General features: G+C 41.6%; 1 long non-coding RNA gene across 1 annotated transcript in view; it reads left to right on the top strand.

Moving 5' to 3' along the window:
- The first annotated feature begins 6,759 nt into the window (after window positions 1–6,759).
- The window catches only part of LOC148054127 (uncharacterized), a 57,428-nt gene continuing 47,282 nt past the window's right edge, over window positions 6,760–16,905 (top strand). Inside the window, exon 1 of the long non-coding RNA XR_015707706.1 lies at window positions 6,760–6,911. This is a non-coding gene — a long non-coding RNA (uncharacterized LOC148054127). The remainder of the gene's footprint in view (window positions 6,912–16,905) is intronic.

Raw genomic sequence — 16,905 nt, 5'->3', positions numbered from 1 at the left:
TAGGATGAGAACTTCAGTGTGGAAGACTCAATGTCATCCTTGCCTGCAGCGTCCTCAGAAGCATCTGGTAGTGGTGACTATTAGGGGCTACTTTCATGCTGACAGAAAAGTACCTCAGTCTGATCCAGTGTTGCATTGTTTCTATATTTCTGTTCTATATTTCAGTTCTCATAAGGCTATAGCAAATACTTTTCATATGTATCTTATTGGACAGCCCACTTGCTTCATCAAAATAAATTTTTATTACATATTTTTAATAATTTCCTGCTAATATCTCAAAAACATTAAAAAGCCTCTTCCTTCAATGAAACTGGTGCCATTCAGTATCTATCTGTAGGTGACGCCATTCAAAAATAGGTAAACTGAAGAAGAAGAGAAAGACTATTTAAAAACTATATTAAAAAACATTCAAATTTCTCTTAAAGAGCGATGGTATTCTGCACAGTACCTCTTGTGAAATCTGACTCCAAAATTATTTTATGCACCCAAATGAAGATCAGATCAGTGAGAGAAGAGCTTCAAATGGCACAGAGTAAAGAAAAAGAAAATAAAGTTGCAAATCAGACAAAAAATGTTAGCTTCAATATAGGCCTTTAAATAAATTAACAATTAACCAAGTAATCTTTCTCAGAATTTATTTTTCTAAAATCTCAAATGCATGTATTTATTCTAGCTTACCTATGTTTGCTTTTTTCATAAAGAATTAGAAACCTTAAGATATAAATATTTGAAAAAAATCACTACTTTTCAGTAATATATTGAGAAACATTTCCTAATTTTGAATGAAAGGGAAATAGAGTTCAGAAAAATGGTACTTCTAATGCACTACATATTATTCTATGATATAGTGTTTTCAGCAATATTATACAATCACAATTTTAAATCTTTTTCTTCCATATTAACCAGTTTAGGTCTTTTTATCCTAAATCCCATGTATTATTTCACAAAGCCCCTTAAAATCTCATCACCTGAATTTAGGGTTCAAAACCTATCCAAAACATCAGGTATAGATTCCTATGATGGTTGGCTAGAGAGGAGCCTTTTAAATTTTTTTTTTTAATTTGGAAGACCAAGCACCAGCCAGACTTATACTCTGTCAAGACTGGAGAGAAACATTTTCTGAAGTCTTAATTTTCCATGAAACTCAGGAAAAGCTAAGAGAAGAATGATTATTATTAGCATTATCGATCAAGGAGTGTCTGACCTGGACGACTAAAAGGACTAGAATCTCTAAGAATTGCTCTCCTTTTATTATTCTAAGACTCTCCCACTAACAAATACTCAGGCACACCCAGGATCTTTCAAAAATCATATGAGAAAGCAGATGGCTATAAAAATTCAAAGACTAAAATCTGCTTTACCTCCAGTTTCAAAAAAAAAAAAAAAGTAGAAATTACCCTACAGATGTTAATAATGGGTGGGAGTTAGGGAAGGGGGAGGCTGGCTTCTAAGTAAACAATGCAAAAAAAAAGACAAAAAGAGGTAAAACAATAAAAGATGTAAAACAATAAAAGCAGTTTTCTCAGCAGTGTTAGCTTAGCAAGCCTGAGGGTCTATATTTTAAACCCCAGTGGCCTGACGTCACTCACCCTGATGATGTGTGTGAAGGAAGCTATCTCTCCATGATGACCGACCTGAAAAGTGTTTTCAAAGCCCAGTGGGCTAATGTCACTCACGCCGATGGTGGATGGTGGGATCTCTCAGGGTGGCAGCCTGGAAGAAGTGAGCTGCAACACCAGCAGCTGACTATCACTCACTCTGATGGCAGGGGGTCAGCTGGGATTCTTTGGTGGCCTCCCGGACAATAGTTAAAAAGAAGATTTTGGTTCACATGTCAATGTCTAGCTTGAAAGCAGGGAGTATAAAAACTGATTATTTTTTTTAATTGTGGTTTGCCAGTGGCAGCAGTGCAGCCAGGAAGAAGAGTTTCCCTGTGAGGCCATTTGATTGCATGTGAAGCTTACAGTGGGGCTGGCGCTGCCTGGTTTTAATTTTTTTCTCCCATATGAGCTGAGATGTTTTATTCCCCCATACCAAGGGGGGGGGGGAAATTAAATCCAGACAGCTCCGACTGCACTTTAAATTTCATATGCAATCAAACAGACTTTGAGAATATTATCAGCTTCCTTACCAACCTGACTGCCATATAGAGAATGTAAATAAATACTAAAATCCCAAAACATCATGTTCTTATGCTAACTCATCTTTTAATGCAGAAATCAACATCTGGGACAAAATCTCCCATTAAATTTATTCTGGCACCTGAAGCATGGTAAGGCTTGCAAAGGACTATATAAGAGAAATAGTCTTTGTCCCACTGCAATTATTCAAAAAAAACCTGCAAGCATAACTGCAGCTGATATTTCATCAGCGAAGAAATTATTCCGGACAGAATGGAGCCAAAAGAGTCACTACTTGCAGAGTAAGCTCTTACAAAGATAAAATATGCTTTTCAAACTAAAAATTACTATTTTAAAAAATAAGTTCCAGTCCTATAAAAGTTAATTAATGTGAATAACTTAGTGCATGTTAAGCTACTGTCATGCTTAGATGTCTGAAGGGTCAGAATCTGAGTTATCCAACACTGAAATGAGAGTTTCTGTATGTAAAAGCAATATAACCAACAAACAAAATGGAACTGAGAATACACGTAGCTATAGCCAGTATAATCAATTTGCTTGTATGTTGTACCCCTTTTCTACCAGTTCTTTGCCACATTAGACTGTTGAGATCTTTGAGACTGATGCTATTGTTTCCTACACAGTTCCTCTACGCCACCCGGAATAAAACAAACCAATTCAAAGCAACAATACATTAAGGAATATCTCTAGAATTCTGCTTGTCACTGCTAACTGCAGTTTATTCAAGACTATGAAATTAATTGTACCAGAATTTATTTGCTTGGCCATGGAGTAAAGCTGTACAACCTTACTCTTACAGGAAAAAAGTAAAAGGTTAAATTTTCCTTTCCGATGTGTGCAGCTCACATATGTGAAGAGAAAATATGACTCTAACTCTGCATAGTTAAGTTAATAATCTTTCTCATAGAGTGAGATAATAGGAACTGTGAGCATACCATACAGCACAATAAGTGCTGGCACATGAACTGTTTCAATCTTGAGGGATGGTGTTTCACAGTATATCAGTGACAGAAGACCAGCTTGCAGCCAGAATTATGAATTAAAAGTTTAAGCCTTCATGAAAGTATGGACTTAGAATGACTCTTTTGCGGTCACCTCAAAAATTGACGTATTGAATTATTTTGGGGAATACAGCATTTAACACTTTATTTTCTAAGACTGTGTATACACACACAAATTGATTAGTTTAACCTAAGACATAATGATTTAAAAAGGTGTTATATGTGTGAATACATTTACATGAATTTAAGCCAATCAGATAAAAAAGTATACGTTCAACTTAAAACTACGTAGGAGTATCTTATAGGTCTATTTCTAAACCTGGGGAAATAGCAGGAAACAGAAAAATTTGTATCTTTCTCCTTTTCTCAGGCACCAGACTGCAAGGGACTGTTGATGCATATTAATTTCACGGTAAACAGTGTACTTGGAATTGCCACACATGCTGTCTCTGGAGAGCTATGGTTATTTGTCTTGAAATAGCCTCTCGTGTTTGTGACTACTATACAATAATACTTCAGCAACAAATGCTATGGTTACATTTATATTAGTAAACAGTCCAAGGACCTTTTTGTACTCCTGATGCAGCTCAATTTACATGGCACAGCTCACATTCATGGAGCTAAACTCTTTCCCCTCTTCTCCAAATTCTCCCCTACTCTAAAAAAAGCAATCCAAAACCCAGAATGGCCTCATCAATGGCTTATTAGGAACAGTCCCAGGCCCACGCTAGTTCCCAGCCTGTGCTCAGACATTGTTTGGGACGGTGCTAATTGGCCAGGGCCAAAAGGGTTCCAGGGACTGTGCTAGCAATTAGCAGCATGTTCACTGGCTCACATGCTCAAGCCCATCAGTTGCTGTGATCTAGCACAAGACGGTCCTGTCTCTGCAGCTGCCAAAGGCAGCTCCTGAATTTGGCACCCTCCTTTGATGGATTCAGTTAATAAAGTGGCAGCTTCAAACTCCAGCTGCCATGTGCTACCTCTGTCCTTCCCCCTTCACCCAAAGAAGAGGTAGCAGGGAGAGCAGGAGTTCAAAGAACTGAGCCATGTGAAGCACAAGAGGCCTTCAGTGCTGCCCAAACTGCCGGTTCCATCTCTGACAGTGAAAGAAGACATCAGATACAAAGATCCTGAAAGCTGGATCTACCCTAAAGGTCTTTGGCTGAGCTATGATGATCTGACAGCTGATGGAAAGTAGACAGACTCAAACGACTTGCCTCAGTTTACAGTTGGGCCCTCAAGGGCAACTGGCTTCACCAAACCGCTCTTCCTCAGCTAGTGCCTTTGAAGAACTATAAAATATTCCTCTGCTTCCAGAAAAAGGCATATTTCTCCTAGCTGAAGCACCACAAAAGGTACAAGTGAAGATTAACTGAAGTAAATCTGAGTTGGTGTGAACACCTCCTCTAACCTACCATCATTCACGTACTGAAAAAAGATTTTGGAAGAGAGAGAGAAAAATTCTTGAATTTCCTGAGATGCAGATATTCTTACTACGTCTATCTGCATGTGACCAAAGGTTCAGTGTGAGAGATAACATGCATTATTAGGTTGATAACTGATACAGTTGAAAAAAAAATCACAAAAAACTTTGGGGAAGAGAGTTTTTCAAGTCTTTCTCTCAAAACCCTTGAAGAAAAACTGGTAAGCTCAAAAGTTTGGGGTATTTTCCCACCTACATTTAACAAAGGATATCACCTCTCTATAGAAGCCATGTTCAATTCATCATTGCGACAAGATTACTCCTGCTGTCTGTCTTACTACATCTGACTTTGACCATATTTCATATGATTCATATTTCATATGATTGAAAAATTAATTTTAAATACTCCTATTTGTCAAAGCATCCAATTTATAAACCACTGTCCTTACTGTGTCTTTGTATTATGCTGCCCAGAATGATTTTTCACTTTTCTTCTTTTTCTGCAGTTTTGCTGCTGTTTTGAAAGGGAAAAACAGTATATGCTTTCATTTCCCCACAATTCTGAAATATTTGATGGGAAGAAAGCATAGAAAATTAAATTACATATTCGAGAGTGGAAAGTTCTAACAGGATGTTTTACAATAGAAAGTGTTTTGCAACCTTTGCTTAATGCAAAGACTATGAAATAATGGCTCTAGGTCTGATGTTTAATTAGGATTATATAATACAAGGGTGTTGCTTGTTTGTTCTCATTGGAAATTAATGCTCTGTTAATTTGATAACTGCAGAAAACATTCCTTGAAAGTTTGTTTAGCTTCTCATTAGAACTATTCCTCTTATGTCTTCCTTTATTTGGGGCAGGAAAATGCTGAATTTACTTGCTTGTGCAGAATTTTTGTATCTGCCCCTGTCAAACTGTGTTGTCAAAATAGAGAACAAGGTCAGCTTCTCCTGGAGCAATGTAGAAACAGCTAGTCAAAACCAACATCTCCTCCTGTAGGAATTTCACCACTTTTTTGTTTAACAAACTTCTAAATTGTTTTTTTCATTTTTTCAGTAAAATTTAAGCTGAAACTTTAGGTAAGCTTTTTTCAAAATGCCAACAGATTTTTAATATAAAAATAATTAGAATAATTTTAAGAATACCACCTTTTTTTTCCCCAGGACCAAAAACTTTTCAGTCCTTCACAATATTCCAGATCCCACTATAAAACTGTGCTTTTGCACCACGCATTTCCAGAAACTTTATGTCATTTGAGGTTTTGGCACTGAACACGATCATATTTGACTCTTCATTTATAACAATCTGTCTTCTTTAACCATGAACACAGCGCCATATTGCTTCCAGGGCATAAGTACTGTTATTTACTTCCCTTTTACAGTTAATGTATTAAAAATATGACTCCACTTTAAGAGTACAGGGATCGTCAGTCATCTTTGTTTGAATATAGGAAATAAGGCTAGAATTAGTTTAAAATCAAAACAGAGCTCCTAAAAGTACCACAGTATGTCAGACACTTGCTTATCTTAGTGGGCCAAGAACGTGAATCCATTTTAGATAATGAAACTAAGAAATACGTTAAAAAACAGCTGCAAGAAGAAATATAAAAGCTTTGGTTTCTTTGAATGGAGTGCACCGTTTTGTCTGTGAAATGTAATGGGAAAGAACAGGGCCAAAAATATCTGTCCCACAGCTTTTGTGCCCAACCAGGAGGGGCTCCAGGCGTTTGGGGCACCAGGGCTCGGAGGCCACCATGCCCTCCTGGCCTTGCTGGCCCACAACGGTGACACACACGCAGGGTGCCAGGGGCACATCTGACCAGCCACCCTGCTAGGAGGGCGGTGAGTCTGCTGGACCCAGAGGCCTGTGCCATCCCTCCCAGGGGCTCAGCCCCTGCCATCGAGGAGATGGCATCATGCCCAAAGCTGCCAGAAAACGTTTCTGGGCCGAATGCGTGGCCAGGGCGGGCACCAGGGGAAAGGGGCGCCTGCGCCCTGAATGTGTGCACAGCTCCTCTGGGGGGCTCAGGGCATCAAGCCCAACCTTCTTCAGTGCTGACGATGAGGGACCGTCAAGTCCCCCACCCTTTCCCTTCTCCCCTTCCCCAGCCCTCTCTCCATCGCACCCTATCCCTCTCCCTGCCCGCCCCTCCTGCTCCCTCTCGCTCCCTCTTTCCGCCCTCACCTTCGCGTTTCCTGTCTGGGCGGAGGAGGTTTGGCCCTGCGACGCCGCCGTCTCCCAGCGGCTGCGGCAAGCATCATGGTGGCGGCTCTCTCAATGTCAGCGACTCTGAGGCACCTTGTCGCGGGGAGTGGGGTTGTCGCGACCCGCCTGTCGCCGGCCAGGTAATGGGTACCGCGGGCGCTCCGCCGGCCGGCCGGCACCGCCGTAGCGAGGGGCCCGCCACGCTCCAGAGGAGGCTGACCCGGGCCTACGGCTTCGCCGTGGCCGCCTCGGGCGCTGGACCGGGGGGGCCGCGCAGGGCCTCGCCGCGAGTGGGGGGTGGCCGGGCTGCCAGCGGGCGCCTGGCCGAGGCCTTCCTCCGGGGCTGTGCGTGTCTGTCTGTCCTTGCTGTCTTCCTCGCTGTGACCGCCCGCCTGGAGTCCTAGCGGCGCCCGGAGGCCGGGAACTGGTCGAAACGGCAGAGGAGCCCCGGTATGATGGGCAGCGTTTGCTCCGTGGCCAAGGAACTGGAGAAGGCGATGGCTCCTTCCAACGCCACCACGATCTTCCCAGAGATTTACTCCCCTTTGCCCTCTTCTGTACCCTGTAGCTTTTCCTCTCCTTCCCCTCCCCAAGTTCTGTTACTTTTTTCAGGGGATATGTAGCTGCTCTTTCTGCTCTTTACTCCTGGAAATAATGCTGGAAATCGCTTTATAATTTTTGGTGGTGCTTTGTTGTTTGTTTCTTCAGTGCAGAGACCTGTGTTGAAAGTCCAATATATGACCTAACCTGTAATTGAAGATGTATGCATGTGTTCTCTTCTGTGCATGTCGCAGGATTTACATTTTTGTAAGACTCCCTTCTAGTCAGGAGGAAAAATTATATTTCAATGACATTTACTATGGTTTGGAGGGTTTGCTTTTCCATGCTACTTAAATCTTTAAATATAAACATGAGTAAAAGATAATTTCAGTAATTTTTTTTTAATCTGTGGGGGTTTTATACATATCTATATAAAAAAATATACACACAGAAAGCTATACATACACACATATACAAAGAGAGAAGGACTATGGCTGTACTATTTTTTCCCCACTTTTTATGCTCTGTCCCATTGGTTACTGCTGCTTCCTCCCTCTTAAAATGGCACCTGTTTTACAGTGCTGAAAATGAATCTTCAGTCTCATAAAAATGCTTTGGAATCTGTGAATATGAAGTTAGGAATTCCTCTATGCTAATGCAGAAACTTACTGTTCATGTTTGACTGCTTGTTTCTGCCCTTCTTTTAGTCCTCTGTGATGTTGACGCAACTGTTGCCCGTGCCATGTGGTAAATTGGATCAGTCAACTGATTAAGGTTAAAAATAATTTTGTTTGTTTGTTTTAAAGTTTTACTACTCTACCTTTTAAGCAGTTATTCTAGGACAAATAGTAGGATGTAGCAGGGGTGGGAATGAACAGCATGGAGATGCGAGGTAGACATTCTTAAGTTGGCATTTTTTCCAGGAAATTTCTTATTTTAAATAGTGCCCCAGATTCCTTTGCTGCTACAGAGGGAGAGTATTAGTGTCCCTTAATATTTTCAATAAGAGGGAAGTTGGAGATATTTGCCTGAGGGGGATGTTTCACATTCCTTAGGAGAATGGCCTGATCATAAATCTGCAGGTTTCTTGAAGAGGCAGGGAAGAGCACTATGAGTCTTTCTTATTTAAAGTTTTACACCTTTGCAATCATTGCATATTGGAAGAGTGAGAATAAAATTTTCCTTGGAATAAGGAAAAGGTGTTTCAGAATAAGATAGTAGTTTTGGCAGTATGAAGGAATAGTTAAGGATGTCATTCATTGCATAATTTTAAAAAAATAATTATTTTATTAAACTGAAACTTACATCTCTCCTCTTTTCAGTTACTGTTTTATACTAAAAATATTGTTAAGCAGCCTCTGCAATCTCCCTACTTGGAAGGGAGAATCAAGATACATAATTTCAGAAAAGGATTCATGGCTCTAAATTTTAAATTCAGGATGTCTTCCTGTAGCTTATAGTGAGGTTATAAAATTAGACAGAGGTGCAAGAGAGAAAGTGTATCTCTTGCTTCCAGTATCATAAATTTCAGTAGACAGGTAGATTCCTCAAAGCTTAATTGTATCTAAGTCCCATTTCTAGCTTCAGTATCTAACATCTCATTTTGTAAAAAGGGGATAAAAGAACTTCCCTACCTCACAGAATTGTGAATTGTCAACTGTGAGGGCATTTGAATGATTCTTCTGTCACTTCGGCAGTATTCTTTTGTTTACTCAGATTAAGAGTAAGGTTTGGTCTAGTTTGGTACAACTTTGTTAAATTACAGTTTCATGTTGTTTGCCTAAATTATGTTATGAGAGTAATATAGTTTATTGTTTGACCACTGTAGGATTAAAGTTAAAACCTTCAAGCAATAGTTTTATTTGTAGTGGGTTTTTTTGCATATGAAACTTCTGATAGTTCTCTAGTTTTCAGAACTTCAATTACAGAATATAGCTGCTCTCTGATTTTGAAAAGAATTCCCAAGATCACTTTCCAGTAGTCACAAGAGACACTCTATACTGATTTCCATGAGTTACACTTGATTCTTACAAATATTATGACTTCCTCTAACACAAAGATTAAATTTAATCAGTGCACGTTTAAGCACTTCAGAAATAAGCATGCCCAAGTTGCTTGATGATTCTGAACTGGTGACTGGTAACACAAGGAAATAAGTGTTCAGCCCTAAGTTAAGAGAACATGCAGCAATGTTTGATATCTTCAGGAAGTTCTGCGTGCCTAGTTTAAATCACTGAAGCAGCGGTTACCAAGTCCATCATTCTTCTGTCTGGTGGTGAGCCTAATAGACCATCAGCGGATGGCTTGAGCTGATACAGAAAGTAGAAGTGCCTCTTTTGCGTAGATAGCAGTTTTGAAGCTTTCATGCTGTAAGATCTGTCAAGGTTTCAGGACTTTGAAATTATGTTGAACATGCTCTTTTGAGTTTGACCTTTTTGGGAAGAAAGATGCACCTTGTTTGTCTGTCTTACCTAATTAATTCAAATTTTACCTCTTAGTTATCTTCAGCCAAACTTTGATTAAAGGCCATAATTTAAATAATACAGTTACATTTTTTCAAGTTTCATGTGAATAGGAAGAAAGCAGAGGAGGGACTCTTAAATGTCTTCATCTTGGGAAAGATTGCAGTGTCTCCTTGCATTAGAAAATATGTGTAGGCGGAGCTGGGAAAAGAACTTCAAACAAATTTCTACTGAACTGGGAATCAGCTATTTGTTCAAAAACCACTTAGTAGTTCAGAGAGTCCCTTTATTTCACAAGGTATTGCAGTCAGGATACAAAGATACTAATTTCTGTTGCAGAAGCAGAGTATATTGTGTGTGCAGGTGTAATACCTGGCCATGCAGTCCCTACATTTCATGATAATGGATTGTTCTTGTCACTTTTCAGTGATAGATGATGGTTCTTCAAAATGTATTATCTGCTTCTTGTAATTCTTTTGTAAAGACTCTGAGCATAATAGCAAATGTTTTGCTAGTTCATCATAAATGGATACCTGAGGTTATAAAAACAAAGAATTATGAAAACAAAGAATTATGGACATCTGTGTAGTAGAAAGCCTGTTATTCAATTCATGCTGTATGTTAAAGAGAATGAGGAAACATAAGCAAGCTTTCCCCTGCAGAAAAAGAAGGGGAAGCCACTTCTGTGGGAAAATAAAGGACTTCTAAAATACAGAAGAAACCTGTTTCAATTGTTATCTTGTTCTTTCATCAATAATAGAGAAAACGTTTATTAAAATTTCAAAAAAAGTTTATTTTTCCTCAAAATAACTAGCTTACTCTTTTGTGTTACTGTTGGGGTTTTTTAACTTCAAAATAGTATTGGCTTTTTTGTTGCATGTTCTTAAAATCTGGCTTAGTAGACTTCCCAGATCTAGATCTGGGTAGACCAGAGAGCTACACAAAGATGCACAAAGCTCTAGCTATGTCTGGTTAATAGAAGCACTTTTTAGCCAGTGTTAGTGCTAGCCAGTATGACATTTTTGTCAAGTTTGGAATAAGTAGCATGTTGCAGCAGTCGTATTATTTATTATTTCATCCAGCTGTAGTGCATGTCTGCTACTTACTCTCATATGCTGTGCAAGATAATGTACGTGTGGCATTGTCAGGTTCAGACACATCAGAAACTTTTGTTTTCTTTAATAAAAAAAGTAGTTAACTTCATTAAATTTCATCAAAATTAATTCCAGTGGCTAACTGCATCTGCAGGCACTACCTGGAATAAAACTAAGATAAGACCAGGGGAAAAAGTTCTTTGAGGTCTTGCCCTTGCTGTATAAGTGGTGTTTATACATAGTTTCATTTTGGTTATTCATAAGGGAAAAAGACTTTTTAAAATATATATTTAACTTTTACAGTTTTATCTTGAATATCTATTTTGTTTTTAACACATATCAGAGAAAGTACAGTGAATCAGACTTTATTACAATGCAATAGTACAACTGGAAACTGAAATGCAAAATAAAGCTCTAGGGAGTTTCTTGGTCATAAGATTGTGGTGACGTGAAGGTTTGGAGCACACTCAAGGTGAAAGATATGGAGAGACAAATGGACAAAGCAAGTGGAGAAAAAGATGAAAAACACTGCAGTTTGTACACTTAATGAGGATAAGATTAAAAACAAGACTCCAGGCAGCAGTGAGTGTTCATCTGATCTTGCAGATAGCCTGAAGCAGTAGTTTGGGAGAAGTAGATGTTTCATATATTCAAGTGTATAATTAATTTAAAACCCATTCCCTTTGACTCTGTCCACACTGTTCAAATAATGATTGTGTGGATAAGAGAGGGTCTAGCAGCCAAATCTTGCGTATTCACTGTGACTGAAAGCATCATCAGTGGTTATTTTTTATTTTCACATGTCTTTTGATGATGATCTGGTGTCTGGCTCTTGTGATGGAAGGCCCTCTTGCCCCATCAGTTTCACATGCTTTGAGGGAGAGAGGAGGAGATTTCTGACAAGTAGGATGACTTGAGTCCTTTTGCAGTATTTTATGTAGGATTTCAAAGTTGCTAATCCATCACTACTTGCTTCTGTCCTGTAAGAGCTGACAGGCCAACAACATACTGTCTTATTCATAACTGGTGTGTTGTTTGTGGATATGCACCTTTATTGCTAGGTCAGAGTGGCTCCGGTGAACCAGAATGGTGTTTTTGATTTCCTGCTTTTGTGTTCCCTGTTTGGCATTATGGGAAGTAGGGTGTAGGAGTGCTCCCCATTTCCTTTAAAATGGAAAGAGGAAGCTTTAGAAAGGCCCCATGGAAATAAAATGTTGGATGCAATGAAGCATTAGGATGTTGCTGTCAAAGTGAAGAATTCTGTCACAGATTAGAAAAATGAAAAAGTGAAAACTACCATGTATCATGTAGTTTAGCCTTCTAATGCACAACTTGTCTCCTAGTGAGCTAAGATCAAGATCGTTCTTGTTCTTAAATTTGTATGGGATTCCCATAATGTTTCTTAAAGTTCAAGTAGTTTCAGTATTGGTCCATGTGAGGAAGAGGATGGGTAGAAAGACGTAAAAGTAAGAGGGGAAAAGAGGTTGGGAGAGTCAAAGTTTGAGAATGGGGGCAAGGGAGGGATGTGTTGTTCTGGAAATGGCTGTTTTTCTAATGCGATTGCAGAAAAGTAAATAGAGCAGGAGGTGATGACAGCAAAATGTTCCTAATGAGGCTTAAATTGCTGCTCATTATTGGGCATATAACTTGGAGTGACTTATTTTAATTACATTTGGTTCCTTCACTTTTGGAATTAGAAACTCAAAGGGGGAGGAATGACAGCCTTTTTAACAAGAGAAGGTTTAACAGAGAAAAGAAGAAAGATGTTTAAGGTATGTTTATATTGAAAGATAACTAGTAAATAAGCAGTGTGCTTGCTTCTGCACTAGAACAGCTGAAAGCTTTTCTTACCACCTCTGTGGCAACTAGTCATTGTGGGTTCAAAACTGCAGGTTACTTACCTAAAGTCCGGCATATCTTAAAAAAAAAAAAAAAGCATTATTACATGCTAGAATAACTTTTTTTCCCTGAATTGACTGATCTGAGAACCTAATAATCTTCTCTCTACTTTGAAGATTTGAAGAGGAGTGGAGATATGAAAAAAACAAAACAAACCCTGGGAGGGTAGAGGTGAGGTTTGTTGCCACTAGTATCCTAAAACAGAAGGACATAATATTTTCTTTCAGGGACTAAATGGTTTAAAATAGGTTCTGACACTGTTTGAAAATTGCACTTATTTTGTTTTCAAAACAAACCAAAATAAAACCCCCAAAGGGCTTTCATGTTGGTATTTCCTAATACCAAATATTTGGTATCTCTAAGTTTGAGAGTGTCGTGGTTTAACCCCAGCCAGCAACTAAGCACCACACAGCCGCTCGCTCACTCCCCCGCGGTGGGATGGGGGAGAGAATCGGAAGAGTAAAAGTGAGTAAACTCATGGGTTGAGATAAAGACAGTTTCATAGGTAAAGCAAAAGCCACGCGCACAAGCAAAGCAAAGCAAGGAATTCATTCACTACTTCCCGTCGGCAGGCAGGTGTTCAGCCATCCTCAGGAAAGCAGGGCTCCATCACGCGTAACGGTTACTTGGGAAGACAAACGCCATCACGTCGAACGTCCCCCCCTTCCTCCTTCTTCCCCCAGCTTATATACTGAGCATGACGTCATATGGTATGGAATAGCCCTTTGGCCAGTCGTGGGTCAGCTGTCCTAGCTATGCTCCCTCCCAGCTTCTTGTGCACCTGGCAGAGCACAAGAAGCTGAAAAGTCCTTGACTAGTGTAAACTCTGCTCAGCAAGAACCAAAACATCAGTGCGTTATCAACATTATTCTCATCCTAAATCCAAAACACAGCGCTCTACCAGCTACTAAGAAGAAAACTAACTCTACCCCAGCTGAAACCAGGACAGTATCCACCCCTTATTCCATACCATTTACATCATGCTCAGGTCCCACATTATCCAATACATCCTCATTAACCACCACCCCACTTATTTTATGGACCACCCCTGTAAAATGTCTGTAAAATGTCCATAAACATCCACAAATGTCCACATAATGTCCATTGAATTCATTTAGTCCGAGACTTTGGGCTCCATCTGTGATGGTGGTCACTCAGGACAGGAGAGGTGGTGTGTTACGTGGAGTTATTGGGCACCAAAGCCAGCTCAGGTTGGGTCACTGCTGCACTTGCACTGCTTCTTGTAAGGCTTCTTCTCCATTGGTTCAGGTGGTTCCTGGTATGGTAATTCCTATAACATGCAACTCAGATCATGGGTTACAACAATTTAAAGGTATTTCCATTACAATCTCCACCCCTGGCCCCTTTGGGCCAGGATTAATATTGCAAGGAACTCCTCCCCTTGCTCCTAGCCTGGCTAGCAATAAGGGGTTCTTGCTATAGTAATTCCCATAACATGCAACTCAAATCCCAGGTTACAACAATTTAAAGGTATTTCCATTACAATCTCCACCCCTGGCCCCTTTGGACCAGACCATTGGGCTTAACACTGCAATGGACTCCTCCCCTTGCCCCTGCTCCGGCTTGGACTTATCCACAGACTGCAGTCCCTTAGGGGTTTACCTGCTCCAAGCGGAGCCTTGTCTATGAGCCACAGTCTCTCCAGGGGTATACCTGCTGCGGCATGGATTTATCCACAGCCACAGTCACTTAGAGGTGCACCTGTTCCCACATGGCCTTCTCCATGGGCCACAATGCTTTCAGAGATATACCTGCTCCAGCGTGGCCTTGCCCGCAGCCACAGTCTCTTCAGAAGTAAACTTGCTCCACCGTGGCCTTACCCGCAGCCACAGTCTCTTCAGAAGTAAGCTTGTTCCACCATGGCCTTACCCATGGCCACACGCTTTGAGGTGCTCCAGCATGACCTCATGCACAGCCACTGATGCCTCAAGGTGTACCTGCTGCAGCATGGACTTATCCACAGCCACAGATGCTTCGAGGTGTACCTTCTCCAGCGTGGACTTATCCTTGGGCCACAATCCCTTCAAGAGGTATATCTGCTGCGGCACAGACATAACCATGGCCACAGATGCTTCGAGACATACCTGCTCTGGCATGGGCATATCCACGTCCACAGACGCTTCGGGGTGTCCTGCTCCCGCATGGACTCATCCACAGGTCACAGTCCCTTTGACTCGAGTTCACACTGGAGTTCCAGCCTGTCCAGTACAGCAGCACAGAAACAGCAGCGATGCCCTGGCCATCTGCCAGCCCAGGCGCATGGCTGTTGTTGTTATCAAAATGTTCCCAGGCACAGCAGAGTAAGATGATAAGCAGTTCAGCAAGCAGCAAAAGCAAAAAGCAGCCACTAACGAGCACTAGACTCTAATATACAGTAAGGCAAGCAAGCCCCATGGCAAGTACAGAAGCCTGCCGATTAATACCTAAACAGCAATACCTGCTATAACTTCCATCTAGCACATTCCAATTAAATCTGTCGTTATCTCGAACCCTTCGAGCCCCACGTTGGGCGCCAAAATGGACTGTCGTGGTTTAACCCCAGCCAGCAACTAAGCACCACACAGCCGCTCGCTCACTCCCCCCCGGTGGGATGGGGGAGAGAATCGGAAGAGTAAAAGTGAGTAAACTCATGGGTTGAGATAAAGACAGTTTCATAGGTAAAGCAAAAGCCACGCGCACAAGCAAAGCAAAGCAAGGAATTCATTCACTACTTCCCGTCGGCAGGCAGGTGTTCAGCCATCCTCAGGAAAGCAGGGCTCCATCACGCGTAACGGTTACTTGGGAAGACAAACGCCATCACGTCGAACGTCCCCCCCTTCCTCCTTCTTCCCCCAGCTTATATACTGAGCATGACGTCATATGGTATGGAATAGCCCTTTGGCCAGTCGTGGGTCAGCTGTCCTAGCTATGCTCCCTCCCAGCTTCTTGTGCACCTGGCAGAGCACAAGAAGCTGAAAAGTCCTTGACTAGTGTAAACTCTGCTCAGCAAGAACCAAAACATCAGTGCGTTATCAACATTATTCTCATCCTAAATCCAAAACACAGCGCTCTACCAGCTACTAAGAAGAAAACTAACTCTACCCCAGCTGAAACCAGGACAGAGAGAAATGTATTTGTCAAATTAAGAAATTGATAGAAAGAATGCCATATGGATACATGGAGAAGGGAATTTGAATGCCAGCTGTCAACAGATACAATTTCATAGAATCATAGAATGCTTTAGGATGGAAGGGACCTTCAAAGCCCATCCAGTCCATCCCCCCTGCCATGGGCAGGGACATCTACAACCAGATCAGGTTGCTCAGAGCCCCATCCAGCCTGGCCTTGAATGTTTCCAGGGATGGGGCATCTACCACCTCTCTGGGCAAAACCCGTTCCAGCGTCTCACCAACCTCATCGTGAAAAATTTTTTCCTTGTGTTCAGTCTAAATCTCCCCTCCTTTAGTTTAAAACCATCACCCCTTGTCCTGTCACTATGGGCCCTGCTAAAAAGTCTGTCCCCATCTTTCTTATAAGCCCCCTTTAAGTATTGAAAGGCCGCAATCAGGTCTCCCCGCAGCCTTCTCTTCTCCAGGCTGAACACCCCCAGCTCTTTCAGCCTGTCCTCATAGCAGAGGTGTTCCAGCCCTCTGATCATTTTTGTGGCCTCCTCTGGTCCTGCTCCAACAGGTCCATGTCCTTCCTGTGCTGAGGACCCCAGAGCTGGATGCAGTACTCCAGGTGGGGTCTCACCAGAGCAGAGCAGAGGGGCAGAATCCCCTCCCTTGCCCTGCTGGCCACGCTTCTTTTGATGCAGCCCAGGAGACGGTTGGCTTTCTGGGCTGTGAGAGCACATTGCCAGCTCATGTCCAGCTTTTCGTCTATCAGTACGAAGTTGGTGAAGGGTCTAGAGCACAAGTCTTATGAGGAGCGGCTGAGGGAGCTGGGGTTGTTTAGTCTGGAGAAGAGGAGGCTGAGGGGAGACCTTATTGGTCTCTACAACTGCCTGAAAGGAGGTTGTAGCGAGGTGGGGGTCGGTCTCTTCTCCCTAGTAACAAGTGATAGGACGAGAGGAAACGGCCTCGAGTTGCACCAGGGCAGGTTTAGGTTGGATATTAGGAAAAACTTCTTCACCGAGA

The sequence above is a fragment of the Nipponia nippon genome, unplaced genomic scaffold (assembly GCF_047370975.1).
Source record: "Nipponia nippon isolate SJK-2023a ecotype South Korea unplaced genomic scaffold, ASM4737097v1 scaffold_34, whole genome shotgun sequence".
Lineage (NCBI taxonomy): Eukaryota > Metazoa > Chordata > Aves > Pelecaniformes > Threskiornithidae > Nipponia > Nipponia nippon.
This window is presented reverse-complemented; position numbering and strand designations above follow the sequence as displayed.